This window comes from Chelon labrosus (genome assembly GCF_963514085.1).
Source record: "Chelon labrosus genome assembly, chromosome: 15".
In the NCBI taxonomy this organism is placed as follows: domain Eukaryota; kingdom Metazoa; phylum Chordata; class Actinopteri; order Mugiliformes; family Mugilidae; genus Chelon; species Chelon labrosus.
Genome location: NC_140348.1, coordinates 3,352,302 through 3,380,258, shown reverse-complemented (window position 1 = coordinate 3,380,258; position 27,957 = coordinate 3,352,302). Strand labels below are relative to the sequence as shown.

Below are 27,957 nucleotides of genomic sequence, written 5' to 3'. Positions count from 1 at the left end.
GTTCCAGCGACGTCAAGGTGTGTTACTGCAAGACTGTGAGTATTCTGACAATATTTCTTAGCTATTTCATAACCTGTATACGTGTACTGTAAAGCTGTCATCATTTCAGCATGAGGTTAGTATTATGACTGTAGCAACCCATTTACACATTATAGTTTTTCTGTCTCTGCAATCAGGTTTTCACGAAGGCTTCTATGGTTAAAAGTGGGCACGTCTAACCGCAAGCAAAAATTTGTGGCTAGATACTACCATGACACTGTTGTGGAGGAGGGAGGTGTGTAATGTAGTTTATTTGTTACAGAAGTGCTCATGACAGCAATTGAACATGTAGATGAGGCCAAAAACACAATGATTGTCTTCATATATGTTAAGGGTGTCCCAAAATGATTAGAAGCGACAGAGGGAAAGAGAACCTTGTTGTCGGGCAAATGCAGATCGCATTTCAGGTGTGGAAACTTGGAGAGCAAGCTTGGCAAGCCTTCAGAATGGGGACATCAGTGCACAACCAGGTAGTTTTTTTTTTTTCTAATTAATATACCAATAGTGATGAATAGCTTTTTTGCTATTGTAAAGGGAAGTTTATTTTCTTTATTTCTTTTTTAGAGAGCTGAAAGCTTCAACAGTATGTTGAAGTGGACATGGACCAAAAAATGGCTGACAAGGTTTGAGGTATTCCAGCAAATGGGTGTAAAAATGGCACTTAATGACATGATCTTTAAAATGCCCTGCAAGCATTTATGTAGATAAATAAATAAATAATTTATATATCAGATATAAATTACATATTTACATTACATCTACATTTACATATTGATATTTAATCTTGGTCAGCTTAATCTGTTGCCAATGAAAGTTGTCTGAACCAGGCATTTCTCAGTGATGGTACTTTGACTCAAGCCTTCAGCCCTTAATTAATCAGCAGAATTCTTGTTTATGGTTCACTGCTTTGAGTTTTTTCTACTTCACCAATGGTCTGGTCTATTTTAGTTTAGATGCTTGTTCTTATTCATCTAGGTCATTGTAGTCATACATGTAAAAAATGTAAAGCAGCTGGACTTCATTTTGAAGATCGAAGACGTTTCACCTCTTATTCAAAAGGCTGAACTGATAGTGCAGCACCAGTCCAGGTATTAAAGCTATAGGACACTTAGAGGTGGGGCTGTGACCGTGTGACAACACACTTTGTCCTGTGACCCAAGGTCATAAATTAAGGTTTGAATAGGAATGAGTTATTGAGGTGAAAGGTCAGATTTCAAGAAAGAGATCTCAAGGCTGCATTGTAGCAGACAGATGATGATGTAGCCTCACACCTCAGTTTAATGATGTCTGTTCCAGGTGGACATGCATGACTTCCTTTTAATCATCTCTCAAGCTAACAGTCTTCTTCTGTTCTGTCTAAAATTCACCCATTAGCATCCTTACAGGAGATTCCTGTCCCGATAAGGTGGGCCTCCTGGGTTATGCCATCCATTTGTGGTTACTTAGTTTAACAAATATTATATCTGAGCACTCCTCACTTCATTGCACTGCATACACAACTTTGTTCAGCTTCTGTATTGGTGTTTTGACCTAGGGGTGAACCAATGAACGTCTTAGGGTGTTGTTGGGTTTGAAATGCACAGGCATGTTGTGTTTGTAGAAGCCCCCCGTTTCTCAGAGTACAGCCATATAGAGGACCACAGGCCCTCTATGAATAGTCTCTCCTATCTTCTTTCACAAACCACTTTACCTTGACCCTTGACCAAGTTGACTGGAAGTTGTTTCATAGTGCAAGGAATTGCGGGGCTTTTCATGCCTCATTTCCCTTCATAGGAACCACCAGTGTAGCCTACACTATGCTAGAGGAATTTTGAAAGGAAGCATTGAAGCACATTTTGTAAGCATTTACAGAACCTGAATGCTCCTTACTATTAAATATTTCCAGGTCATTTCATTATAAACAAAAAGAAAATCCGAAAGCAGCCAGTGTGGCTTCTCCTGCTGCTTTGCATTGGTTGTTCAAACTCATCAACACCCTTAGGCGGAGATTGGTTTACCCCCAAGAACAAAACACCAAAACAATACCTGGGATACAAGGTGAAACATCTTGAATCTTCAAAAAGAAGTCTTAACTGCCTTACCACTTAGCACTCATGACTTTTAGTTTACAAGATATCATAAACTGTTGTTGTCCATAAATAGAGTAATTTTGTGTGTTTTTATAATCACATGCTTAGGGGATGATAGAGGCTGACATGCTCGAACTGGACAATCCTGTGCACATGTAAGTTAAGAGGTCTTTGTGGGTTCAGGGCTTAGGGGTTTGGTGGAGATATTGGAATTTAGCCAGTATGTAGGTTACTTTCTGAAGATATTTATTTCCATTTCTTTTGAAATAGCAACTGCCTGCAGTACACCCACCTTCGTCTACTTCAGGACGAGCTGGATATGGAGCGGAGACTATGGAATACCCATGACATAAGGAAACAGCACCATGCTCCTGGTCCTTTTGGGAAGCCTGACGTGCTCTACACCACACCACCTCCCGGTATTGTAATTTGCAATGTAGTGCTAAGTTTTATCTAGTATGCATGCTTGGAAACTTTGTAAAATACTTACAACCCACCCCCACCTCACAGGGTTTGTCAACATGTTGTGCCCAGTGGAGCCAGAACTCCTTCGTTATGCCAACCACTTCATATGTGACAAGGATGAGCAGTTGCTGGTCTCCAATGAAGAGTTCCGGCGTTTGTGTGGGACCATTCTGGAAGATTTCAGGTTTCCACATACAGTCAATGGCTGTCTGGCTGCCTACATGAAATTAGTTGATGACATGATGATGTGGATGAATAGAAACGGGGCTCAAACACCCTCAACATTTGCAGAGGCAAACGAATTATACAAAATTATGTTGAGGGAAAGAGTGAAAAAGGGAGGTAGTGGGGGGCTGAGGGTAGGAGTGGGAATCGAGAATCTTATCAACCATGGTCAAAGGGCCTTTCAGAATACAAAATAGAAATAGATAACACAGTTCTACATGGTTTCCCTCATTTTAATAAGGTGCTATGGTCACCTTAGTAGTATGGGCTATATTTTAGGCCCCAGCTTAAAGGTTTTTTTTTTTCTGAACAGAGATGACATTTTCTGAACAGTGTACTTTGAAATCATTAACATTCTTTAATAAAGTGCATTCTGTTAAAACAAACAGACATTACTGTGTAACATTCTTTAATAAAGTGCATTCTGTTAAAACAAACAGACATTACTGCTACATTATTGACCACATAATGGACAATGCATCCGTATAGAAACATACTTACAACTCTTTCAATTATTTAAAACAATTCACAGAGTTGAAAAACAATTTTTGTTTAAAGTTAATTAATATGGAAATGAAAAGTTTTAACAACTTGTGTTCATTCAATAACTTGTTCAACATTTTTATGATAAACAATTCTACATTGTACACAACACATTCACTGTTATAACTGTTTGTGTTCAGTGTTCAGAAAATGGAACAAAACAATAAATATAATATAAAAATAAAAAGCTTTATGTGCAATTAATGTTTCCTTGCAATGTTTTTGTAATTGGAATGTGAATTTAAATGGAAAGAACCACTAACTCATGATGTAAATACAAAACCAAACCACTAACTCATGATGTAAACACCACTTGTAGCCGTATCTCCTTTCTAGGTCTAGGCCAAGCTCTGACTTCAGAAACTGGACTACTGCAGATGTAGGGGGTCTGGAACTGGGCACATAGTCCATTAAGGCCCGCAAGAACTGGTACCTGTCTCCAAGCTGAGTGAGACCGTGAGGTGGCTCTTTGGCTGCCATTAGTACAGCCAACTCGCGTTGTTTTTTGACATTCCATGCCAGTGACCCAGTGAAAAGCTCCAAATATGTGGCCCCTAGGGACCATATATCTGTCTGGCAGGAAGCCGCATCAAAATTAATTGCACATTCAGGTGCCATGTAGAGGTAGGTCCCGCCAGCAGGACCTGCCGTTTGGGCTGTGACCTTGCTTCCTTGGCGAAGCTGCACAGTGTCCCTTATATTGGCCAACCCCCAGTCTGTCAGGACGGCTCGCTTTGACTGTTGTTGAACCTGTAATGTATAGAAAAGAAAGCTCCTAAACAAAAAAGTGTTTCACATTATTGCAATTGTTTCAGTTGATTTTTAATTGTTACATAACTCACCATGACATTTGCCGGCTTCAAGTCCTGGTGGATGACTCTCTGTGCGTGTATGTACTCTGTTGCCATTGCAAGGTCCAACGCTATAAACTCTGCATCATCCCCTTGGAGCTAACACCACAAAACAAATAATTACAATTCTTTCTTAATGAAAGGATTGCGATACGACATTTAGGGACCTATTTGTTTACAATCTAAATCTGCTTGCACACCTGACTGTCTATGCAACAGCAGGATTCCATTAAGGCTTGCTTTGCTAAAGTAGGTGTGTGTGTGTTTGTGTGACAAGCAGAGTACAGACACGCTTGTGAGTGTGCAAGGTGAATTTGCTATTTACAAAATGTGTACACATAGTGAGACAACTGCATTGGCCACAAACTACCGAAGACCAAAGTTGCAGTACGCCTGCCAGAGGCATTGGCATTGTCTTTTAAATATTTCAAATGCACACAATTGAAATAAATACTAGTACCGTTACAAGGCAGTTGCTCGAATGGATTACGGCATCCAGGGGTGCACCATGAATGTATTCTGTCGCCAGCAAAAAGCATGACTGTGTGCGGGCAGCTGCCATCAGTCTAACTATGTTAGGATGAGACAGTCTCCTGTGAAATTAGGAAAGAACACAATGTAGTGAGAATACTTTACAGCTTTATGAAATACAAATGATACAAAATGTGGAAAAGCACAGACAAGTATACACAAATCAAATCTAGTTCTTACAGGGACACGTTAATCTCGTGCTGGATGTCTTTGTCCTCATCTCCTGCTGGGCCAAACTCTACCCGTTTGATAGCTGCCGGAGTACCCTGGTAGGAACCTCCATAAATGTTCCAAATGTTCCCTCTCCAAGGAGAACGTTCTCATCGTATTTAATCAAAGATGTGTCCACATATGGAAGACGAGGAAGGTACACTGCAGATGCAAACAAAATACATATTCAAGCACCTACTGTGTGGCGCTTCAGTCACATTTACATTTTCAGGCTATGGCACCTGATGACAAAAACTTTAATCTTTCCTTTGCTTGACCTCAACCAAGGCTCAAAATGATCCTGTTCAAAGACAAATCTGATAAGAAAAACAGTACTTACATGATGGCACAAAGGAACTGGAAGATGCAGTAACATCTCCACCACTTTCACATTCAGCACTTCCATCGACGGCACTGTCTAGCGACCATTGTTGGTCTACAGCCTCCTCTACACCAGATGACCTTAATTGAAAATCATTTGTGTCTCTATCTGCACTATTCCCTGAATCCTACAAACACAAACAACCATAATTTGCATGATTGCATAAATCTCTGTTCTACATTTGCACAAAATCTGTATACACGACACTGACAAGAGTGTCAAGAATTGTGGGTTCAAGATCAGAGCAGATAATGATTTTACCTCATTGGCAAAACTTCCTGCCACATCTGATTTAGCGCACTCATCTAAAACATAAAACATATCAGACTGAAAAATAGTAAAAATACATTGGCACACATACTCAAAAAGTTCCCTTTATCATTTAGTATTGACAGACATGCAGGTAAACATACCTAACATTGAAGTCTGGTCATCAACAAAGATGACTTCTGTAATAAATATAAACAATATGAGCAAAAGTACCAAACCACAAAAATAATTATCACCATATTAAAGGTTCTCTAGGCACAGTTGGGTGATATCACTCCTCTTGACGTTTTAAGCATCATCAAACAAAACAGAGAGCTAGCTCGCCCCTCCCTCCTCCTCTACCCCTCCCTCCTGTGATTCCTGAAACTATCATGAACATGCATCCTTCTTGTCGGTGATTAGCTGATTTGTTATCACTTAGAAAACCTTTAACCATTTACCTAATTCTTTTCGGCCTACATATAATGTCCTCTTCCATGGTGTGGACATCTCGGCCATGGTTGAATGTTCCCTCATGAAATCCTCCTTGCTCCACCTGCTGCCATCAGGATGGCATAGGGTGAACTCACTCTCTGGACAATCAGGCCAGAACTTTTCCTGTCCTATGGCAAGGAGGTCATCATAGGTTTCATGCCATTGCATTATGACCCGTGATGGGGTTTCCTCCAATATAATTTTCTGATAGCGCCCCGACCTCGTTGCCATCCGCGGCTTCCACTCCATAGGTGCTATTCTGACCTAACATTACAGTAAGACAAATAAACAATCAATTACAAACCTAGTTTTTAAAAAAAGGGACAGCATGTAGAATGTAAATGAAAACATAATGCTACCATTTGCAAATAATTAGATTAGATTAGGGGCTGTCCGCCTCCTTGTTGTCCCTGTCAATGTCCAATTATTGAAACAGAAAATTTAATTGTGAATGTGATGCCTGCAAGAAGTCTCAAATGTGGTTGGGACAAGGGTTTGTTTATCACTGTGTTGCCTCTACATGTTAGGTAAGTGAGGAGACCCGTTCCTATTCTTGCCTGATTTAAGACTTCAGCTGGGGTTGTATTCCATGATGACACACCCAATGTGACAAGTTGTATAATCAACCAAGATACTTTACAAAGACAATTGTAATTAAAACACTTCATGTGTATTGTTTTGTCTGTAAAATCTGCCCTTGTAGCTGACACAAACCTTAAGTACTGAAGACGTATCAGACTTTGGAGTGCTGAGAGGGTACTGTTTTTTTTTTTTTTTTTTTTCTGGCTTCATTAAAATTTTGGCTTTGCCAAAAGCCTCTGCTGCACCTGTAGGTAGACATTTCTGTGAACAATTATTCCAAGCCAAGGGATCGAACAAGTTTCTCACTGTAAATGTGCATGATAGGGGCTTTGCTTACTCAGATACTCTGCACTCCCTTGGGTCTCCCCTAAAATATGAAAGGCTGATGTTATGACATGAGGTAAGGAATGAGTAGTCAGTGTCAGTGAATATAAATGATTACTGACACAGTCATTTGTCAATTTCATGTGTTATTATGCAGCCCTTGTGTTACATTTCTTTATTTAATAAGGAAATCCTACTTTGAACATTAGCCAGATTCAGAATTCAATACTTTTACAAGTCATGCAACAATACAGTGAAGCCTACCCATTTTCTCTGCCATCAGGAGTTTTTTTACTTTAGCGTCAAACCCTTTTTGAGTCAGCTCCCCTTGAAATAAAATATGAAGAAATTAATGAAGGTCTTTTACACATTCACGTTTGGTATAGCACATATACAGTTTCCTGTAACTGACATTAAGATATTTAGTTTTGCTCAGTGCCCCCTTCACCTGCACCATGGATACAGCAGCCAAACGATCGGCAGTCAATTTGAAGATTCGCATCACCATTTGTTACTGTACAGTATATATCGCTGTAAGATAGCTAACATTGCACATTTTCAAATGTAGGCTAATGTACCTACTGTTAACAAATGACTGACAGTCCTAGTAAATCGTAAATACCCCAAAACTTAACATTTTCCAGTTCTTCTTTCAGTCTTTCATATTCTTTCACTTTATCCATTTTCTAAAAATTACACAAAACATTAAGTTAATTAGTTTAACGTGACATGAAATATATCTACTAAGTTATGTTCTTACTAGGTCTGCAATTCACGTTAGCAAAGGTTAGCTTAACCTACGTTAAAACAAAAATATTACCGTTATTGGCTAAACATGTCTATAACATTGGATCACTTTTTACATTTTCTTATCATTTCTACATCTAACCAAGCGCTAAATATATCATGGCACTGACAGAATAAATGTATTAAGCAAAATATTAAACTCACCGTTCTGTATCACCGTCTTCTTTTCACGCTCTCAGTAGGCTGCGTATGGCGGTCGCATTTTGATGACGTATCATGTCGTGACGACGCGGGATATTTTTTCAGCTTCTGATAACTTTTCATCTGAGATCTTTTCGTCCGACTCCGCTTTTTCTGACAGCGGTTTTCCTGAGACCTGACTCTTTTTCGTCTGATGTCTGAAACCTGACTCTGATAACTTTTCATCTGAGAACTTTTTGTCTGACTCCACTTTTCCTGAGACCTGACTCTGATAACTTTTCATCTGAGAACTTTTTGTCTGACAGCGGTTTTCCTGAGACCTGACTGATAACTTTTCATCTGAGAACTTTTTGTCTGACAGCGCTTTTCCTGAGACCTGACACTGATAACTTTTCATCTGAGAACTTTTTGTCTGACAGCGCTTTTCCTGAGACCTGACTCCTTTTCATCTGATGTCTGAGACATGACTGTGTAATTCCGTAAACTTGACAGCGGTTTTCCTGAGACCTGATGCTTTTTCATCTGATGTCTGACACCTGAGTCTGACAGCTGAGGATGTCCTAAAATGTACACCGTACTTCAGGGCAAAGTCATTGAAGATGAGGTTTGCAACAGTCTTTCCTGACTTTGATGTAGTGGCATATGCTTGCACAAAACGTGTGAAGTGGTCAGCAATCACAAGGATATATTCATATCCACCTTTACATCGGTCGAGATGGAGGAAGTCAATACAAACCAACTCAAACGGCTGTGTTGTAACAATATTTGTTAGAGGAGCTCTGGTGTTGTGGCATGGCTTCTTCTGTCTCAGACACACACATTTTCTCATAATGTACTCCTCTACCTCTTTTTGCATATAAGGCCAGTAGAACCGGTCCCGTATGAGTGACATTGTCCTGTCTGCACCTTGATGGCCCATTTCATCGTGCAATTCCTTTAGCACTGTACTCTTGTGTACTTCTGGTAAGACAAGCTGTTTTCTGTTTACTGTTTTTCTGTACAGCACTCCATCTGTGCTCATCTCTAATCTGTCCCACTCTCTGAGAAGGCGAATGGCCTGGGAGGAGAGTTGTTTCAGTTCTGGACCTGATGGCTTTTGCTCTGTTAGTTTGCATTGAATCACCGGCCCAATAACCAAATCATTCCTCTGATCTTCTCTGATCTGGTCTGTTGTTAGTGGTGTGACAGGGGGTTTAAGAGTCACTGTTGCACAATTTGCTGAGATGCCCATGGACCATGACACGCTGGAATCGTCCTGATTTTCAACTGCATGTGAAGCTGCACCAATTGCCTCGTGACATTTCCTCCGAGCACTCTTTCATGAATGTCTCCATATCTATGGGCATCCTAGACAGGGCGATATTTAATTGTGAAGTGGAAATCAGCTAGTTCTGATACCCATCTACACCCTGTTGCATTCAATTTAGCAGTAGAAAGTACATATGTGAGAGGATTATGATCACTATAGACGGTGAAAGATGGTGCATAATACATGTAATCACGAAACTTTTCTGTGATTGCCCATTTGAGAGCAAGAAACTCCAGTTTGCCTGAATGCAAGTGATAATTTTTCTCAGCTACAGTCAAAGTGCGAGAACCATATGCAATTACACAGAGCTTTCCATTCTGCTTTTGATACAATACTGCACCTAACCCCTGATTGGAGGCATCAGTATGGAGTATGAATGGCTGTGAAAACTCTGGAAAGCCCAGGACAGGAGGCTGGGTTAAACAGTCTATCAACTGCTTCATTGTTGACTGATGCACATCTGTCCACTCGATAGGTTTGCTGGATGGAACTCCTTTGCTGTTTCGCTTTGGTTGCCTCTTCCTCCTTTTATCTTGCAGGCTTTTGGATTCCGTAGGTCCTTTGAGCAAGTCATACAGAGGGCTAGCAATTCTTGAAAAGTCCTTAATATATTGCCTGTAATAACTCAACAGTCCTAACACTGCTCTTAACTCGCCGACAGTACGTGGCTGTTTGTTTTCAGAGCTGTCACTACAGCAGTATCGGCGGGATCTATCCTGCTGCCCTCCGCTGACACAATCCTGCCGAGGTACCGTACGTGCTCTTTAAACAGGTCACATTTTTTTGGTTTTAGTCTTATTCCACTCTCCCTCAGACGCTGAAGTACCTTCCTCACGTCGTTGACATGCTCCTCAATTGTTCTGCTAAACACCAGGACATCATCAAGATAAGGCACACATATTCTGTCTCTCAATCCCTCCAAGCACTCTTCCATGCAGCGCTGAAATGCTGCAGGTGCATTCATGAGTCCAAATGGGATCCGCACCCACTCATACAGGCCCCAGGGGGTTACAAAGGCTGTAAGATGTTTACTGTCCTTGCCCATAAACCCCTGGTGGTATGCCTTACCCTGGTCCAGTAATGAAAAGAGTGTGTTCCCACCCAGACTGTCCATGATGTCCTGTACTCTGGGGATGGGGTGGCGATCTGGATGAGTCTTTCTGTTGAGTTCCCTGTAGTCGATACATAAGCGGAGAGTGCCATCTTTCTTTCTCACACAGACTATGGGGGAAGAATAGGATGAAGTGGATTTCTCCACCCACCCCTGCGCTATCAGGTCCTGTAAGTAGTCTTTAATTTCTTGGTATAAAGGCTTTGGGACTGACCGATATACCTGTGACACTGGTTCATTGTCTCTCAGTGAAATGTTCATCTGCGGATTTTCCACACCCTATATCATCATCTGACTTAGAGAATGACTGTGATTCTTCTCTTAGCATCTGACTAACAGCTTTTCTTTGATGTTCATTCAGGTGAGCTAGATTGACAGGAGGGTCCCATTGGTCACAGGTGGGTGTGCCCTCACTGGAGCTCTGAGCTTGGATCTGGTGGACTGATGCAGCGGATGGGCAATCTGACCTGAAAATGTCGGCAGGATATACTGATCTAACTGACTGTACTGTTCCAATAATTGTTCTTCCTGGCAAAGTAATGTCACAGCTAGCTGAATTCTGTACACTGACCACAATTTTTGGAGTCACCCCTGCCTTAACTGAGATCAATGTGTCATAAAATTCAAGGCCTTCAGGCCACTGTGGGTTCACTTGAGGCTCAAAAATCAAAATGTTATCTTCTTTAAAAGGTGGAACCTGGACCCTACACTCAATCTGGACAGAGCTGCATTTAGGCACACTGACTCTCATTTACTGTCCTCACAGTGTATTCACGTGACTGCCCTGCACTCACTGCACTAATAAAGGCTTTTGCTTTATTCTTCCTGAGTTGAGGGAAAGCTATCATTACTGTCTTCAAAAGTTTTTCTTTGTCTCTGTGTTTTGACCGATCCAGTACCTTGTTTATTACTAGGTGTTCAATAACATTAAACCCAATGATGGGACAAGGCTGTTGACTGCCTTTTAACACTAGCATGGGTATAAACAACTCTTCATCATTAGCAGCGAGTTTAAAGCTCACTTCAAGCCAACCGATATATGGCATTTCTGTTCCATTAGCTGCTTCTATTTGCAAGGGGTTAGTTGTGTCAATTATCTCAGCAACATTTCTTAACTTTACATCAGGCAAGTAACTCTCTTTCCAGATCTCATCTATAGCACAAATTTATGAGCCTGTGTCCCAAAGTGCCTGAAATTGCTGCTGATGCAGGAAACACCTGATGGTACACTTGTTTCCTACCAACTCCTTCACAGTGGATGTTTTTACTTGGTCACTAACTTTTCTGAGCTTGGACTCCCCACATGACTGATTTCTCTGTTCCCTAATAGCTGCACATGTATATGGCTTACAGTAACTTTTATGTGCACAATAGTGGGACCTTTCTAAACTACCAGTTGCTCCTTGTCCCATGGAAGCAATTCTCATTAGTTTAAAGAGCTCTCCCTCTCTGGTCTTGGCAATCTTGGCATTCTTCATCCAGCACGGAAATGTTCACTACTTCCACACCTAAAGCAATGCTGGCAGTATTCTTCTCCTGCTTGTGTGCAAGCAAAACACCCGGTTCGTGGATGTGGTGCTGGGTAGGATCGCTGGGGTGCAAACCTTTGTTGGAACTGCGCCGTTTCCCTCACATGTGCAGGTCCCTGTGTTGGTCGGTAATCTCGCACTGCTGTTGACAGTTGCTGGTGGTAGAACTGCATGTAGTTTTGTGCAGGGTTCCAAGACGATGGCTGGGGGGGTGCAGGCGCAGACTGTTGCATAGTTTCTTTGATGTGTGAAACCTCAGCTCTCAGATCTTTCAGCAACACCATGTCAGAGCGCAGTTCTTTAATTTCTGAGAGGAGATCAGGGGAAACAGTGGCTGAACTTTGCTGGGGGATGTTTTTCTTTTCAACTCGGGGTTCACTTGGCTGGACAGTGTTCACATGAGTTATTCGTGGTGGGGCTGCATGTTTCTTTTTGTCCTGTCTCTCCTTTTCATTAGCACATGCAATGTTCACCTTTTCCAGCAGCAGCTCATCCGATGTATTTGTCTGCAGGAGATAAGGCTGGAGATCACTTTTAAAATTGTCATTTTGCAGGCCAGTTAAAACAGTATGCATGAAGAGACTCTGGACTAGTGCTGGATCATACTTGAGACTTGATTCAACCTCTTGCGAAGCAAACAGAATTTTCTGTCTCAGGTCCATTGCTCTGATCAGGAAATTTTGGGGTGTCTCTTTATTACTCTGGACTTCAGAAGTGAGTTGTTTGTACAGTTCTGTGGCATTTCTCTCCTGGTAATGAGACCTTAGAATTCTACGAAGGGCAGGCAATGCCAGGTTTTCTTTCCCTTCAAGGTAACTCCTTAACTGCAGACCTGGTGTGATGGCACGGATTACTGCATCTGTGATTTCTGACTCTGGGTATCCTTTGCTGAGCCCATTTTCAATCTGTCTGGCCAAGCTAGAGAAGGTGAGTCTGTCTCTTTGTCCAGGCTCTCCTATTAGGTCTGATATCTTAAAATCTTTCTCGCCACAAAGAGCCATTTGGTGATGCTGGAACCATGGTCTGTACTGGGACATTTGAACGCAGAGGAGGGGCCAGGCTATTCACCATCAGGTCATGCATCACTCTCTCCTTTTCTCGCAGTGACAGTCTAAGTGCCTCTACTTCCCTCTGGAGGTTCTCCTGTTCTTCACTCAGGACATCACCTGCACTCTGCTCTTTGGTAATTTGTATTTTGTTAATAATGTCCTGGGCAATAAGAAGGTCAGACATGCCCTCATCTTCCAGATCAGCCAATTCGTCCCGTTCCAGGTATTTTGTAACATGTGAAATTAACTGGCTACGTGTTTTACCAGCTACACATTCATTTCCTAATCCTGAGATCTTCAGTGCATTGCACACTTTAATCAGTTGCTCAACAGTCAGTCTATACAGTGTTCCTTTAATTTCCAGCTGCAGGTTCTCTAATTCAGAATCCATCTTCATCAGATGAGTTGGCAAAACGTCTTTTGCTCACGTCAGGATACACGTCACCAACGCGGCCGGTAACCGCCGCCGTTGCTTCAGTCAGGTTCCGTTCTGATGTGTCAGGATACACGTCACGAACGCCGCCGGTAACCACCGCCGTTGCTTCCGTTAGGTTCCGTTCTGATGCCTGGGTAGTTTGGGGGATGATAGACGAGAGGCTCTCCTACAGGTTCCGGACACTCCTCAAGCCTTCTCATCCCAGCGGTGCCTCCAAAATGTTACGCCTCTGTATTAGGGCGGAGAGATACAGATTGACAACTTCTTGCTTTCATGTCGCTACTGCACAGCCCCATGGTAACATTTATTTCACACATATGATCAATTAACAATACAACCACAACGATACTAACGGTTACAATGAAGAAAACAGTTACAACGGCTACTCTACATATAACGTTCATCGTGACTACAACAACGAAACATTAAACATTAATTAATTCCACTCGCACGGCAAAACTACGGTTCAAAACTGTAAGACGAGCACTCGCACACATTTAACAAGTAACAAAATCAAGATAAACAACAATTATTACACACATATGATCAATTAACAACACAACGACAACGATACTAATGGTTACAATGAAGAAAACAGTTACAGCGGCTACTCTACATATAACGTTCATCATGACTACAACAACGAAACATTAAACATTAATTAATTCCACTTGCACGGCAAAACTACGGTTCAAAACTGTAAGACTAGCACTCGCACACATTTAACAAGTAACACAACCAAGATAAACAACAATTATTACTATTTTTAACTTTGTTTACCTGTATTAGGGCGGAGAGATACAGAGTGACAACTTCTTGCTTTCATGTCGCTACCGTACAGCTCCATGGTAACAGAAGCCCATGGTAACAGAAGCCTACTCTGCCTCGCGCCCCACAAGAACTAAGTAGAGTCAGAGCCCGTCTGCGGAGAGCCTTGCCACTCTCTATTAATTCCCATTGTAACGAATTTTGGTTGCAGTTCCACCAGATTTCCACTGGGGGCGATCGCCATGAGTGCAACATGAATGGGAGTCTATGGAGCTAAATGGCTAAATGTGTCTCTTTCACCCGATTGTCGTTGAGAAATCTCAGATTTGATTGTAGGTTTTGCAAGTTCAACATGGGTTATAGGTCAGAAGTTGAATGAACAAGAACTTCCTTTCGTTTTCTTACAGGTTGAGTTGTTGTTGCCCATAACACGCTAGCATTGTGCTAATGAACGCTGATTGGTCAGTGAAGGACTGATTACGACCAGAGATACCGCTTGACGGCATCGTGGCATCCGAAGCAGGACCAGAATGTTAAGGCGGACTTTTTCGCCCAAGTTTTTTTTTTCAACTTAACAACTTTTTTTTTGGTTGCTGGCACTTTTATCTGCCTATGGTTATGTATGTACTGTGATATTTAAACGGAAAAATAAATTGAATTTGAGTACTTGTTGTGTTATTCTCATGTTAGAAAATACAGGATACATATGGTATAGTATTGCCACCTTAAAAAACAACAACAACTAATGTCCCGCTAAATATCAATAAAAATTGAAAAAGGAGAAAAATGCCTCGCAGGTGTGCAGTGATCAGTTGTTCCAATAGTGGGCAAGGGTTGTCCTATTTCTCATTTCCCAAGGACGAAAAGAGGTAACGTATGTGCTCCTGTGTTAATTGTCAATGCCTATATGAATTTACGGTGGTTAGGTGGGAGGGAAAGTTGGCCAAATGCCAAGTTGGCTAATGTCCAAAATCGGCCAGGTTGCGCGGGCTACCACAGATCGTAACGATACGTGTTGGGAGGGGGGACTCTTCCCTTACTCGACTGCTACATACAAATTGTTTTGTTAATATTTTAACTACTTCACTGAAGTGAAGTATGAAGTATGGAGAACAAGAAACTTTTCTGGAGAACCTAAGAACCTTTCAACAACAATAGGATAAGGGTGGTGGGAATGAAGTGGTGGTCTCAACTTAAAATAAATAATTGAATAACAAAATAAATAAATAATACAATTCTGATGTGTGTGTGTGTGTGTGTGTGTGTGTGTGTGGAGGGGTTAGGGGGGGTAAATAAAAATGAAAAAATGAACATTAAATACATTAAATACATTACTACTAACTGAACTACAACTACCCTAAAGGATGAAGGGGTGGGTGTGTGTGTGTTGGGATAGTGGGAGGGGGTGTCTCAACATAATGACAACAATATGAACCTTTTCTACACTACAATATTACAATCACATCAACATTACATGAACAATTACAATACTACAATACTACAATATACTACACTACACTACACTACAATAACATCATCAATACACTATACTACCAACTACAGCTACAGGATGAGGGTGGTGTGTTTGTAGGGGGTTGGAGGAGGAGGAGGATGAAGGACGTCACAGCATCAAGGTACAACTGTGGAGATAAAGAAAGGAAGAGGTGTTAGGGGGAATACAACATAACTCTGTGCTCTCTAGAAGCTTGATGACTGAGAGCTAGTGAAGAACATGTGTGAGAATAGAATATGAATTTGTGAGAGAATGAAAAATACCAGTCTAATTCAAGTTTCAATTTAAGGAGAATGAGATGGCTCATAAATATGAGACGGAAGGACCTCAGACAAACCATGTCACATAAGGAGTTGATGCGGGGAGGATATGTGGTGTGTGAGCTGCATTTCGAGGAATGCTTCTTTTATAAAGTGAGTTCTGTAGTTGGAAGGAATCCAATGACAATCCAATTAAATATAATAAAAGGATACAATTACTGATACATTTTCTTTGTGTTCATGTTTTTAAAAAGCATAACGGAAAAAATGCACTCACCAGCAATGCCATCCCTACATTGGTTGATTGCATCAACCCACCACCTCTTGCCTCCCCTCTTCTGAAAAGGCGGAAAAGAAGTGAAGGTAAGAATGACAATTGAGGACAAGAACAGTACAAGAACAACATTAAATAAAAATAATTAAGACAAAACATTACATTACATTTACAGGAACATTACCATGACATTACATTTACAGGAACATTAAATTCAGTTAATTAACATTAAATGATCCATTGAGATTAACTGACTGACTTCATCTTCTAAAGCTGAGAGAAGGCACTCTGAGGAGCAGGAAGAAGAGAGGGACATTGTAGAGATAGAGGGGGAGACAGAGAAAAAAACAGAGGATGCACCTGAAGGGATAGAGGATACGACAGAGGAGGGAGTAGTAGCAGAAGGAAGAGGAGGAGGAGAAGGAGCAGTAGCAGAAGGAAGAGGAGGAGAAGGGAAAGAGGAAAGAACTGAAGAGGGTCCAGAAAGGAGAGAAAATTATCCAAATGGAGGGACAAAACAGGCTCAGGTGACCATTTCCTTAAGCAGCCTTCAACAAAAGGACAAGGTGATGTTCTGAGCTTATTCGATTTCAAGATTGTGACTAGCATTCTCACAGAAGTCAAATACACTGAAAAAAGTCTAACATTGCTGTTGTTCGTTTAATGTATATTTTCGTGTTCTAATAGCCTAAAATTATTAGTTTTTTCATTTAAACTAAACGTTCTAATTTATTTATGGTTGAAACTATTTTTTTTATTTGGATACAATATAAATTTGCCAGCGGGACACTGAACTGAATTTATTCATTGGATCAAAGCGTTTTTATTAGATTAAGCATGATTTGCACATGCGCATTGTTGAGTTTGAGCTCTCTGACCTGTTTACGTCCAAATGAAGGAATTAAAAAAAAAAAGAAAACGTCCGTCACTGAACAATCAGTGGGCGGCGGTCGCGACGGTACACTCCAACAGACCCCTCGAGCCAGGCTGCGACACAGAAAAACACAACGAGCAACATTGATACTGGTAAGGTAAAAACATTAAACTTTGTCTACCGTTAACGTTTTTTTCCAAGTATACCTGACTGGCCTTGACTCTGGCCGTAATTTCAGCACTCCCCCCACTAAACATTAGACGTCTGATTGACGTGCAGATCACGTCTATATTGCGTCCGTCGGTCCATGACCAATTCTGGACGTCTACACGACATGCAAACTAGGTCCGCTATTTCGACGTCTAACCATGACCCCACTTGGACGTCAATATGCCGTTCAACATTTGATCGTCAGACTAGATAACTTTTCTGGAGGTCATATGGACGTCTAAGACAGGTGCAGGAAATTGACAAATGTATTTTTTTTTTATTTAAGATAAATATCAAACTTGTTGTTATCAACATGATGAATCAATATGAATGATTAATAATTTATATTCATATTCATTGTTGATTGTTGATTTGAGATTAAAAAATATTTATTATTTATTTATTGTACATGATATTACATTTTCGTATTTTTCCTACTGGTTTGTTTAAGGGTCTCTGGACCGTAGTTTGTGCAACCAATCCGGTCTGGCTAAATTTAACTGAGTTCTGCGCCACAGTCATATCGGGCGAAATATGTGTGAATTCGCGACTCTAACTGGCTGAGGCATTGTGTCATCACAACGTACACAGTAAGAGCCACTCCGATTGGCCCAGGTGTTCCTCTTCTGTGGAAGCAATGGCTGAGTGTGCACCGTAGGCTACGACCTCTACAGCTGTTCTAAATCATCGTTCACTAAATTGCAGGTAAGTTCGGTCAACCCATACTGCCTAGTTAACTTTATGTTCATTTATAGTGTTTGCTGTTTTAGCTTTGTCGTATTAATCTAAACAGTTGTTGCTACAGTTAGCATTGCATCTTTTCCCATCAGCTCGTTAGCTTTTGAACACAACCACCGTGCTAACGTTTACAGACGCTTTAACGTGAACAGTTGTACACATTAAAGCGTTTATTAAACATCGAAATGTTTGCAGGGAACACTGCAAACAACAGTTGTTCGGTCGCTATCATTATCAGAGCGATAGTAGTTATTCCTGTGCGAGACTTTGGCTGGCCGCCATTGTTGGGCTTGTTGTTTGTTTTTTTCGGCAATACAGACGTATTCTAAAAAAGCTGGGGGTGTTAACTGCTGTTTCGATCGCTAATCATTTGTCTTTTTCTACTTGTGCAGATGGAGTCATCCTGTTTGATAATCGGGCAACTGATGACTTCATAAGGGCACTTTTTTTTAACTTTTATTTTTATTATTATATATAGGCTATTGTTCTATTTGTATTATATTTGTATTGTTACATTTTTATTCACAGACCGAAGGTAATTTTATTTATTGTATTTTACCACTTTTTCACAAACTGTACTGCATTTTATGCTGCCTAAGACTGACGTTGGCAATAAAGATTGGGGAAAAAACTGTCGGGATTGGATTGTGATTTATTGTAGACCTGACTGTAGTCTAAAATGAGTTTAAATTTAACGTAGAAACGACGTCTAGAAGACCACATTTGGACTACAACTGGCTCCTATACAGAGGTACTGTGGACGTCATTAACGGACGCTCGCTCGACGTCGGGAAAAGACGTCGTCTGTTGTAACAGTCTGCACCTTCAGAGGACCAAACTTCGACGTGCAAAAACGACGTTGAAAAGACGTTATTTGAACGTGTCTTTGTGCAGTGGGCCGCTTGATATCTTACAAATGCTAACGTTAAGCTAGCGCTAACGTTAGCATTCTTCAATCAAACTATAAAGTTAACTTACGTTAGCCGTCCTGGTCGTGGGTGGGTTATGTTATCACAGTTCGCTAGCTAACTGAGAAATTCAAGCAATCATTTGTAAATGTAATGTTATTTTGTGGCGGCATTGATGGCAGCTAAAGTTACCACGTTTAAGTTAGTTAACGTTACAGCTAATGTTATGTTCGTGAATTAAAATGCGTTTGCTCTGCTTAGTGTTTTTAATTGTTAACAGTGGCGCGAAGAGCCTAGCAAATGTTTATTTGCTGACATTACTGTCTTAAAGTGCTCTATGTTAAAGCTATTGAAGATAGTACCAACCATGACATGCTAGCTTGTCAGGAAGGGGGTTAACGCTCCAAAGTCTTTTTTTGTTGTTGTTGCGTTTTTGACACTTCACATGTGGTAACGTTAGTTAATCCCCAGGTTCAAGCTGCAAATAGTGATGGCCCTCTGACAACCGAGGCTCCGACACATGCGTGGTAGCTCATGAAGCAATTGTATCGAACCACTGTGCCGAGGCGTGGTTTGGTCACGTGGGTAGTGACGTTTGAAGCAGTTCAAGTGCTTCGAATGCTTCAGCGGCAAACGAATCACCTGAGGGGTTCGGTTTGTCATGTGAATCACCTGGTGGGATCGAGTGTGTTCAGGGATATCTCGGATATCCTATCCCTATTTAGTGGTGCTCATTTGAATGTTTCTTTGCATAGTAGGTTGGTTTGTTGCTGTAGTTGGAGTTAGTTGCGTATTTTGTGGAGATAGATCGTAAGATTCAGAGAGAAATAGATAAATTAGTTACATAGATAACACTAGATTGATAGATAGACATAGTTACATAGATAGTCCTAAATAGCGTTATATATAGATAAGATAGAGAGAGAGATACAGATAAGATATAGATATATAGTCAGAAGTGCGTGTATAGTTTTGGTTAGGACAAATCACGTGTTTCGTGACGTATGAACCATTTCACTGCTTCATTCAGAAACCCTGTCACTGGTTTAGTTGTCTCGGCTCTTCGGGAGAGATGAGATGAGTCTTCGAAGCAAATAATGACTGAGTCAAGAGAGATTGGTTTGACACTGTTGAATTCAGTACGAATATTCTCTAACACTACTAAACCATGATACCAAGAGCAAATGAAAATAGCTGATGTAAGCGCTGAAACATAAACATTAGTGTAAATTAGCAAAGGTTCATAGAGTGTAGCAGTGACGTAATCAAAATGGTCCACCGACAACGATGCATCACTGATGACGTTCGTGGTACACTGTGAAATCACCGGTCTTTCGTTAGCGAAACAAGGGTTCGATTCCCATTTGTTCTTTATTATTTATTTTATTGTTATATGTATATAATTTTCTTATAATAAACTTTAAACCACATATCCATGTAATGTAGTCGAATAGGAATGTGCATGGCAAATCAAGTCCCATACAAGCATGAACCAGTATGACACGTCTCCATTGCACTACATTTTATTGTCCACTAGATGTCCTAATAGAGCACTGTGTCACTGAAGCTTCGAGTAATGAACCTTTTTTTGAATCACGTGTCGAGGCTTCAACAAAGCCTCGATTGCACATCACTAGCTGCAAACATGACTGATGGTTATTTCTGCTGTCAATAGCATAAGGGCATCTGTGATCTTTTATTCACCCTCCTAATTATCTTGTGTTCAGTACTTATCAGCCATAATATTAGGCCCAGCTAGTTCTTGCTGGTAATGTTAATATGCTACACTGTTAACAGAATTTACATGTGGTAAAAAAGTACCAAAATGCCAGCTTCCCTAAAATCATAAAATAAAGTATATCTGTTTATGTTAAAAGTTGGGTAATTTGTGCATCATGTTAGTAGCTAACACACTTGATGGCTAACTTAAAAACTAAATAATGTATTCTCTTTCAACTCAAGGGAAGCAGCCACCAATCAGTCGTGTTTCTGCTGTGCAACCCTGTGCATTTGGAAGCTCCTGCCAGTGATTATTGCTTGTGGTAAGTTCTATTTACAATGTCATAAGGATATTATGATCTAACATGAAATCTGGAGATTTCTGAAACAATAACATGTCTTTTTTTTCTTCTTCTTTTTTTTAATGCAGGAAAATGAGGTTGCAGAGCTGGAGCAAACCATGGCGATCGTTATCACTGAGAAAGAGGATCCTCTCCATCCACCCAAAGACATTAAGATTGTCATCGAAGGAACAGAGGTCCTGAACGAGTTGCCCTCAGTTGCAACAGTTTTTGTGTTTAGTTGATAGTAAGGCTTACACCTGAATAAGAAAATGTATGTCCTGATAAATTTGCCATGGGTACTGCATGATGTCTTAGGAGTTGTGCTACTATTGCAGCTCGATGATTTGTCTTCTGATGACATCAATAGTCTCGTTTCTGGTGTTCAGCTGAAGAAGACTGTTTATCTTCATCAGTGTTTGGAATAGCGCCGTTTAAAAGAACGGCGTTAGGTAACGCCGTTCTTTTTTCAGTAACGGGGTAATCTAACTAATTACTTTTCCCGTTGTTACAACGCCGTTAACGTTACTGGACGTTAAATGCGGTGCGTTACTATGCATTGATTGAATAAACTGTGTAATTCGAACGCACCCCTGGTTCACCGCTAGAGAGGAGGTGGGTTAATAACGAGGTAAGCGATTATGATTGGCTAAGGCAGAGTCATGTTTCATGGTAGCCAATCAGAGCCACTGTTTTTACACACATGCCAGCACACGCGCCACACACACACACACACACACACACACAACAGCTAAACAGAGATTCGATGAAGCAGCAGAGACGGCGAGTCAGGAGCAATCCGATGAAAAGTTGGCATTTTCAAGGTGGAGATATAAGCACTACTTCAAATTCATTGTGGTCAAAGGCAAGAACGTGCATGTAATGTGTACATTATGTCCAGGAGCGAAGACTTTGTCGACATCTGTCGTAAGCAACTCTAATTTAATGAAGCATCTCACAATGACACACGCATCTACAAAGCTAATGGCCAAAAACACCGATACCTCCACCACAGATGATAGCTCGCCGTCTAAACCCTATCGAAATATAAATATTATATATATAAATATAATATAAATATAATTATAAAATATATATATAAATATCGAAAGTTATGTACAAACACCTGTCTGTTCTACTCATTTCAACTGACTTGTGAAAACTGCTAAAAAAAATCCAAATTATTTGACATATAGCAACTTTTTTTTTTAACAGTAACGCAAATAGTTACTTTCCCTGGTAACGAGTTACTTTTATTATAGAGTAATTCAGTTACTAACCCAGTTACTTTTTGGAACAAGTAGTGAGTAACTATAACTAATTACTTTTTTAAAGTAACGTTCCCAACACTGATCTTCATACATTTGAAACACATGTTCAGTGCTGTCAGTTTATGGAACAATAAATATGAATGTGTTCTTAAGAAAAGTGTTCTGAGTAGTCATTGATAAAAATGTATTAAAAGCAATTTTTTAAACTTTGATTTACTATACATTTCAAATAATGACAACCGTTACTTTTTTATTTGAGACAACCTAAAATAGTTATGCTCCAACCTAAAATAGTTAGTTTGCTCCAACCTAAAATAGTTTGCTCCAACCTAAAGCTCCAACCTAAAATAATTAGTTTGCTCCAACCTAAAGCTCCAACCTAAAATAATTAGTTTGCTGCAACCTAAAGCTCCAACCTAAAATAATTAGTTTGCTCCAACCTAAAAATAATTAGATTGCTCCAACCTTTAAATAGTGGTTGCATAGAGTTAAACTTTTCAGGTTAAACGAAATAAAATTATTTGCTTTGAGTTAATGTCAGATATTTCGTGTGATTGATTACCTCAATTTTTTTACGTTGATCCAAGGTTTTTATTTTTTCAGTGTAAAAGATGCCTTTTTGTTATCACAGAGAATTGCAGAACTAGAGGCAAAGGTTGCACGGCTGAAAAGACTGAAAAGGAGAAGGAAGCTAGCTACAAAACCTAAACAACCCAAGTAATGTACTTCCAAGTCTGTGTACCACACATAGGGCTAGCGTGATGTGTGACGTAACATGAACACAAAGACAAGTTTAGTTTAATCCCTAGACAAATTCGAGCTGTGACCTCGCACCCCATAATACTGCCTTTTGAATTATAAACCTTTGTTTGTACAAAATATTTGAATCTTAATACGTACATCCTGTTCTTCCATAGTCCTCATGAAATTCTGGAAGAGATGCTGAAGAGCTGTCCTGAAGGCTGTCGGAACTTTATTAAGGCACAACTGTCGGAGGCTGTGAAAAAGGGAAGAGGAAGGAGGTTTAACAACGATCTGAAAGACCTGGGGCTGCAGATACTCCATAGCAGCCCAAAGGCTTAGAGATACTTAAGAAGCATTTTTGCTCTACCCTCCAAAAACACAATACGCCGATACATTACAGGACGTGTGGGATACTTCTCTGTAAATACCAATTTAATATAGACTGCTTTACATTACCCCGTTCAACAATTTCAAAATGTACAACATTAACAGCCAACTGATAATTTAACTCGCTTGTTCCAACAGCCAGGCTTCCTGCAAGGAATCATTTCCCAAATGGGAGTGATCGCCTCCACCATGACCCCGGAAGAAAGAATGTGTACTCTGGTTTTAGATGAGATGGCCATCAAGAGGCAATTTGACTATGACAAGAGAAATGATGCCATTTATGGCGTATCTCCCTCAGGCCATGCTGCCAAACAGGCAATGGTCATCATGGTTAGGGGCATTTTGGGGAAGTGGAAACAGGCAAGCCAACAACATTTTTTGTTGTTTTAAGACCTTTTTTTTTTTTTTTTGCTGTGTATATCAAAAACATTTACCTAAACCTTTGTCCTTCAACAGGCCATGGGTTATTTCTTCTCCCCCGGTTCTATGGCAGCTATGGAAATCGCCAGCATCATTAAGGATGCCATTCGGAACCTAGAACACATAGGGCTGACAGTATGTACTGGACAGACTTTTAAACAGCAACATTAACAATTAACAATCTACAGTTACTCTCAAACCATGTATTGACACAATGTATTAACCTATTTCCAAGGTTCAGGCAGTAATATGTGACCAGGCAACGACTAACATCAAAGCGTTGCGCCTACTTGGTGCCACCCTGGACCCTCTGGGTGGCGAGGATTCCCACTGCATTCTGGTGGGTGTTCAGAGGGTTCCTGTGGTCTTCGATGTCACACACCTACTGAAGTCCATCAGGAACAACCTCTTCAAATATGGCCTAAAGGTAAGCACAGTAAACACAGCAATCACATTTGTAAGGATTTGTCTATGAAATGGTTTCATGATACAACATTATCGCAATGATTCTCATACCAGCTCATATTTATTTACCTCCTTAGATCGAAGGCAAAGATGTTCTTTGGTGACATATTTCGAACTTTTATGAGCTCGACAAGCTCCACACTATACGCATGGCGCCAAAGCTTACAGAGAGGCACATAACTTTGCCTGCATTTTCAAAAATGAGTGTTAAGTTTGGCATCACAGGTGTTTAGCCACACTGTTTCTGCAGGTAAATTCCATGTGTATTATTCATCTTTGCAATGACTAGTAGCAGATTTTGAAGATTATAATGTAATACTGACCTCCTATTAAGTTCTCACATCTGTTATGACCCAGGCATTTCAGCAATGGTGTCACTGGAGAGGCTGCCGGCAGAAGCAAAACACACTGCCGAATTTATTGCCAGAATAAATCGCCTTTTTGATGTCCTGAACTCCAGGTAATTCTAAAACAAAACCAAAAAAAATTTAACTTCACAAACATACAACCTACTTACTAACTTCAACCTACTAACTATAACCTACTTAATAACTACGACACACCTACCTATACCTACCTATCTACAACTACAACTACCCTACATCAGTCTCCCAGTTTCTGAGCTTAACATATTCCTTAATCTTTAATTAGGTCTGCCAAGGATTCCAACCCTTGGAGGCGACCCCTTGGTACTGGAGGCCAGTTGAAGGAAAACTTCCTTGTTGACTCCATAAGCTGGGTGGCAGGCTGGCAGTTCAGGTCAGTGAATAAGAAAAGCCTAAGTGAACAACCAAGCTTCAGCAAATTAAATAAACAAACAAACAAACAAACAAACAAACAGGTGAAACACACACTAACATGACATTTGTTAGTAGCATTTCTTGATAAACTTATATAAATTCATATATATTATATCAAATTATACCCCTCTCTCAGATCTGGGCGTACACCACCATGCCAGAATGGACTGCAGCTCACAATGAAGAGCATCTTGATGGTCCAGAAGAGGTGCACAGATGCTGGCATGAAATATTTGTGCACCTCAAAACTTAATCAAGATTGCATTGAGGTAAATGCAAAAGACTACAACAGACAAACAAAAAAAAAACATGTATTGGTACAGTAGTTTTTCCTGGAAGCCCTCCGAGGGACTTTCCCTACTCCCTGTAAACTGTTGCAATGGAAATCCCTAACCTAATCAAAATCATAAACAGCTTATTTTCTCCCCCTTTTGTTTTTGGGTAGAATCTCTTCTCCTTGGTCCGGGGAAAAGGTGGGCACAAATATAACCCCAGTGCACGGGAGTTTACCGCTGCTCTCCGGGGACTGAGTGTGTCCAACATTCTGCCTGCCCTCTCCTCAGTGACATCCAATTGTGAGGTGGATGATGGAGTCACACTTCTGACAACCTCATCCGAAGTGGCGACTCCCTCCACCTCAGCAACCACAGGTCTGCTGATGCCTCCGACCACCGCATTGGCCCTGCCTCTTTCACCCACAGCAGAACCGTTGACCTGGTGTCAGACTTTGTGGAAGAAAAGGTTATCTGCACTACACCATGACCCACAAAACAACACAAAGACACACATCTACAGTTGTAAATCACATGACACATTATCATATGCAATGTAACATTGCATTTCTCTTACTTTTTAGACTGTTGGTGATTGCATCCTGGAGGAGAGCGTCTTTTATGTTGCTGGCTGGGTAGTCCGGATGCTTCAGCAGGACTTCACAGTGAGGGAATGTCCTCACTGCGAAGTCCTGCTGTTGGGTCCTAGACACCAGGACCACAGTTATGCTGTGAGCGCTGAGCACCCTTTCCTGGTGGCCAAAAAATATACACAGGCCGCCAACCTGATGAGGCCGTCAGAGGAGTACTTTGAGTGCATCCAGCTGTTGGAGGGGGAGTTCGCAAGAAACATTAACACCTTCTGGCCTCACTCCAACATCACCAAGAATTTGGAGATGACTCTAGAGAATCTGGGAGCTTTCAACAGCCTCCTCAGCACCCACCCTGAACATGCCAGCCTCATAGAATCTATCTCCATCAAGAAATTTGTGATGTGCAGGTTGGGTGCCGAAATTAGACAGAGAAACAGGGCTCTGAGCTACAACAACAAATTAACAGCTGACAGGAAACTGTCTACATTTACAACTTGATCCTCGTTTAAATCTTTAAATGTCCAGTAATTATACTACTTATAATTATAATACCAATAATATGTATATATATAATTATAATACTAGTAATAATACTTCATTAAATTCCACTTGGTGTTTGTTCCACTTCACAAAATTTACACGTATGATACATGTGTAATATCATCCATCATGTGTGCGGTCTCTTCTTTTTCCACACTTACTAATCTTCAGTGGCTGGATTCGCCATCGTGTATCGGCTAGATACCTAGCTGATAGCAGAGAATGTCTAATAAGGGCTGTTAGCCAGCTGATGGCTAGCTGACAGCCTACGACCATCAATAGCTGATAGCTAATAATGGCTGATAGCCAGCTGATGGGTAACTGATAGCTACGTCGCCGAACATCCAACGACCATTAATACTGTCTGTCTGTATGTGTATAATATATTATATATATGTATGTACATATACGTGTGTGTGTGTGTGTGTGTGTGTGTGTGTGTGTGTGTGTTTTCGGCCCGGTCTTTTAAAACAACAAAACAAAAACTCTTCTAGCACATGTATTTACCTGTGTCAGCTGTGTTGTCCATGCCTCGAGAGAAAAGAAAGTGCAGAGCGCGAAAGCACCAAAGCAGTGACTGAAGGATTGCCGTAAAGCAGTATCTCTGGTCGTACGATGTGTATGTCATTGACATTTTAAAATACTTTGTAAAGCAAATAAGTGACTCTAAAAAATCTAACACCCAGCAATGTGTAATTCCTTTGCATCTCCTTTCAAATACAATATTCAAATTACTGCACAAAAAATTATATCCTGAGAAAAGTGGATTTTGAGGGGTATTGGTCCATAGACCTCCATGCACTCGTCCTGAGAGCGCCCTCATATGGAATCAAAGTGGAACTGCAACCAGTTCAGAAGCCGGAAGTTCACTGAGAGTGGAAGTTCTCCCCTTATTAGACATTCTCTGGTAGAGTCTAAAATGGTAGCATGACAGTTAACAAGTAAAAATTTAAAAAACAGTTACTAATATTTAAAATAAGAAAAATTAACACTAACACTAATACAACAGATGTCTTTTTGTTGTTATTTGTTTGTTTTAACTGCATTTTTACGTCTCCTACAAGTGCAGGAGAGCTGAGATGAAGTGGAAGAAGGACAAACTACAGGTGTCCTTCCAGATGTTGAAAGACAGCTGGCATTTTTATCAGAGAACTGTGAAAGCTGCCAAGTCCAAGCATTTCTCAGACATCATTACTTCTAACTGTCACAATCCTCGTGTTCTGTTTAAAACTGTAAACTCCGTTCTTAATGCCCCACAATCAACCTGCCTGGTGAACCCAACTGAACTCTGTGAGAATTTCTTGAGCTTTTTTATTAATAAGGTCACAAACATTAGGGCCATCATCAGAGCCGTTTCTTGCTATAGGCGAACTAGGCAAATGCTTAGGGCCCCCAAGCCACCAGGGGGCCCCAAAGCTGCATGTTCATCCTCATCTGAGAATTAAAATGTTCTGTCTTTATCTATAGCTATCTCGTGTGTTTGTTACATCCCTTATATGCTTAAAAATGAACG

General features: G+C 40.6%; 1 long non-coding RNA gene across 1 annotated transcript; it reads left to right on the top strand.

Annotated features, from left to right (window-relative positions):
• The first annotated feature begins 16,997 nt into the window (after positions 1-16,997).
• Positions 16,998-22,000, top strand: LOC311500871. The gene is made up of 3 exons (XR_014699498.1): positions 16,998-17,188; positions 20,855-20,934; positions 21,042-22,000. It is a non-coding gene; the product is annotated as an uncharacterized lncRNA (long non-coding RNA).
• The last annotated feature ends 5,957 nt before the right edge of the window (positions 22,001-27,957 follow it).